At 38.5% G+C, this 4,419-nt stretch overlaps 1 long non-coding RNA gene across 1 annotated transcript; it reads right to left on the reverse strand.

The window, feature by feature from the left end:
* Positions 1-2,286: 2,286 nt before the first annotated feature.
* LOC121881958 lies at positions 2,287-4,144 on the reverse strand. Its single transcript, XR_006091961.1, has 2 exons — positions 3,992-4,144; positions 2,287-3,025 (listed from the first exon to the last, which is right to left on the reverse strand). It is a non-coding gene; the product is annotated as an uncharacterized LOC121881958 (long non-coding RNA).
* Positions 4,145-4,419: the final 275 nt, after the last annotated feature.

Consider the following 4,419-nt stretch of genomic DNA (forward strand, 5'->3'; position numbering starts at 1 on the left):
TGTTAGCTCCGAGCCCCTCGGCCCGGGTTTGGTATAATTACACATTCAGAGAGTCATTTATAATGGAGAGGTGCTTTGTATGGCAGAGAGCAGCCGAGCGTTTAGGAATAATGTGTCTCGTCATTCATCAGAGACGCCTTCTGAGCATAATACAAAAGGTGAATAAAGTTTAAGCTTTGTTTGAGGATCAGCTCGTTATACTCTGGAGAGAAATGAGTTCAAACTCCATGCAGGTGGACGAAAGCTTTAAAAATTAGTATCAGCAGTTAAATTTAATCAACTAACGATTTGGTTTGTGATGAGAAAATGTTCTATTTCTTTTATTTTTTTTATTGTGTATGCGAGCATTTGCATATAAAAGTGCTAAACATGCTTTGACAGCGGCAGGTTTTGATGGGATATAAGCTGATATTTCAGAACAAAAACATCTCAGCCACGAGGAACAATCAGATCTCCCTCTCACACCATCCCCACTTCCATTAGCGTTAATTGTTTTTTTTTTTGCTGACTTCAAATGGGTTCGTGTTTACTGTGTTCATGAGAAGAGTCTATATGAACACCCCCCTCTTGTGGTATTCACTAATTTTCTGAAAGCTCAGAGTTCATGAGTTTTGTTGTTGACGTCTTCAGAAATGGTGGAGGCAATGAAAGTTAACTTTTTGGTGGATGGTAAGTTAATATATTGTAATTTTAGTCGTATAGAGTTTTTCGTAGTTATTATATGTCTGCGGCATAGGTCTAAGTGTGTGGAAATCTCTTTCATTAAGTTAGGACACATAATGTGTCTGAGGATAATGTTGATATTCCCAGCGGCCTCATTATACCTTTGCATTTCCTGCATTACGTTACCCACTCGCTAGCCAGCTAAATTGTTAGCCTCAGTGGCTTCTAGACGGTGACAGTAACATCAATATTAATGACGAGAACAACGAGGAGTCTTTTGGCGTCCATGTTGCCTAGCAGTCGTGTTCTCACAACTTAACCACTTGAACATCAAGCATGTCATGTACGTGACTTCCTGTGTCGTCATCACAAGGTCACGAGTTCCATCTGAAGGCAGCATTTGTCAGATTAACTAGCAAAATATTCTGTCTTGTAGCCTGTTAGATATAAAAGAAATACTAAATTATCTAAAAAATACAACCTGGTTGATGTTACATAACGTTCAGCTGATGTTAGCCTGTTGGAGAAGCTAATATTTATATGGAACAGATTGTCAGTATATCCACACCAATTAAACTAAAAACTGAAAACCTCCTGTGTTGTGAGTGACAGGGTTTGATTTTAGTGAATTATGTGCCTAAACTCACACTGCCTTCAAAACCTAAAAGAAATTAAAATTTAGATTTTTTACACGTTCCTGCTCAGGCTAAAAACGTAACAGTGTCGTAATTTCACTGACAAACACAAAATGACCAAATATAACAAGCTAATCTTTACAGCATATTAGCTGACTTTTTAATGTTAGCATAAAGTTACTCTATTTTTTCCACACTTTGTTAATGTAGAAATGCTAGTGTTGGCTACAAGTGTCTGTTAGCTTCTCATACTTAGCAAATAAAAGAGTTCAATTAACCATAAAAGAAACTCATTCTGCCTTTACTTCACTGACAAACACAAAACCACCAAATATAACAAGCTAATTTTAACTGCATATTAGCTGACTGCTGATAGCATAAAGTAAGGATTCAACTTCATGCTAACATTAAACATTAGTCAGCCAATGTGCTCTATTTTTTCCACAGCCAGTTATACTCTTTGTCAGCCTTTTTTGAATTTTTATTACACTTAGCAGATTTTTCACAGATACAGTTAGCTTCTCATTCTGATAGTAAAGGAGTGAAATTAACTGTAAAGCAGCCTTTGGTGTTATACTTATGTGGCACAAAAGAAAGTCTGAAAGCATGAAGTCCACAGTTAGATCCTTTTGCCTTTTTTAGATCCAGTTGCTGGTCGAAATAATGACGACCCACAGGTCTAGTTGATAACTATTGTAACTGCTGAGCTAACTGCTAACATGCTAGTGCTAGCATGACACAACAGCTCTCTCAGTTATCCTGAAAACAAAAGCCGACTGTTCCGAAGGCACATTGCTCCCAAAATATACACTCATGCAATCATTTTAACCCAAACCATGATCTTTCCCTAGCCAAGTGGTTTTTCTGCCTAAACCTCACCAGACTTAACCACAGCGTTGTCACACCATAAAACATTACTTTTTAACAAGCACGTCAAAATACAGTAATATATGAATGCCTAACCATAAATAATGGCAGTGCATCATTATTGGTTATCAGACACTGATAATGTTTATTGTAATAGGGGCAAGCCCCTTTACAGAAGTAGTGCAATTTGTACCTTTGGTAGAGCACCCCAGTAAGAGAAAGAGCAGACAGCACACCAGGATAAATTGTTAAAACAATTTATCTCTACAATTCTCTAACAAGGATCCATAATAAAATGCCCTGTTCTATACACAGTGAGCATTACTTAAAATAACACAGAATGAACAATAAAAAACAAAGAAAACATGCGATTAAAACTCACTAAACTCACTTCAGTCTTAAAACAGCAGAGTTCACATCACACACATCCAATGATAAAACAGCAGCATAGCTACTAAATGTTCCTTAATTAATAGGTTAATCCAAATAGAATAAAAATGGTAACCCAACAGAGTGGGGAAGTTGGGCTAGTTTTAAATTATCACAGTAAAAACACCAACAGTACATTAAAATGCGTGCATGCAGTTAAATGGGAAAGTGTCCCAGAGCGGTTCGGCCGAGAGACTAAATGCAGAAGGATTCTCTCTCTGCTACTTAGTATCCCCTAATTCACAGAATCACAAGCACAACAGTGCCCCACAACCGAATCAGAATTATGCCCAGGATTACACTATAGCCTCCGTCTCAGTCGCTCTGGAACTCCTGACTAAAACACTGGCAGTGTTTTTGTAGAAGACGCCGACTGGTCCGCTGATTATGCCAATTCACCACAGCTGTGCCGTTTGCGGCTCGCCAGCAGACTCAGGAGGCAGGAGAGAGAATGCAGGAGATTAGTACAAGCAGGTACTAAAATTAAACACTATCCAGCTGTACCCCTTATATTATTACCTGACAAAACAGACTTTTCATATATTACTGAGGTCTTCTGCTAAATTCGGTGTCATGTTTCACTCAGTGGAACGGCGATTTAATAAATCAGCAGTTACAAAAATGTGTAAACTGTGTAGTTAAGGCAGACGAGCATTATTTGGGAAACATCATGTTTATTCACTTTACATGGAGCTAAAATTAATACTGAATTATGTTAAATGTTTGCAGAATGAGTTAGTAGATGTTTACTAGTAAGCTCTATTCATTAACAATACGTTAACAGAGGTTTTCCTCCAACAGTAGGAAGCGGTTAAAGACGTTATTTGCCTCACCGTCAGTTATTTAAAATGTAAATTAACTTATCAAACAGACTTTTGACAGTTCACTCAGTTCTTCTGATAAATGCAGCGTCATGATTCACAAAGCAGAACTCTGATTTAATGAAATCACATTCTAATAATTGCGTTGACGTGCTGACTGACGGTGTTTCAGAATGTCAAACGTTACACGTCTTACTTTAGTTTATTTAACTTAGTTCACAGAAGAGCTGTTAAATATAAGCCGAAATGTAAAGTCTGACTTCAGGAGTCATACAAAGTCATTACGTTATGATTTACATCATGATGTATGTTATCTGTTAAATAGTGTAATATGTTAGAAAAGCACTGCATGATGGTTTGTAATACTCAGAGTGGGTTTTACTCTATAACTCTTGAAAGTTATCACGCTGCAGCCCTGTTTACAAGCTGGTAAATGTGGAATGTGTTTGTATCTGTGGACCTCCAAAAAAAGTATGAGTGGAATTGCAAGTGTGTGCGTAAGACCACAGCTGTCCGTGGACACAACAAACATGGATTGGCCTGTAAAAGAAATACAACAGCAGCACGATTACTTACATCACCGTCATGTGGTTTTGTCCATATCCATAAAACTCCCCTGTCATTGTTGTTGTAATCTGTGCTGCGTAAAGACCATCGACTGTATAAAAATATGGACGTAGTTACCGTGACGTCACCCGTTGGTTTCTGAAGAGCGGTTTTGAAGCTCAAAGTGAGCCGCTCCGGCCGTCGCCATCTTGGCAGTGTGTGACGCTGCCTAACTCCCAGCCAATCAAAAATGGGCAAAGAGGCGGGCCGAATGGCTGAAACAAGCCACCTAGCGGCTGGCGGACCTGTCACTCAAAGCAGCCATGTCCTTCATTATGCAGAACTTTACGGCTTAATAAAACTTAAACAGGTGAGTTATATAAAAATTCACCCCCCGTACAGTTGTCATGAAAGAGGAAATTAGCTACAGAGACCAAAACCGTTTTTTGTACCAGGCT

The sequence above is a fragment of the Thunnus maccoyii genome, chromosome 17 (assembly GCF_910596095.1).
Source record: "Thunnus maccoyii chromosome 17, fThuMac1.1, whole genome shotgun sequence".
NCBI classification, from domain to species: Eukaryota; Metazoa; Chordata; class Actinopteri; order Scombriformes; family Scombridae; genus Thunnus; species Thunnus maccoyii.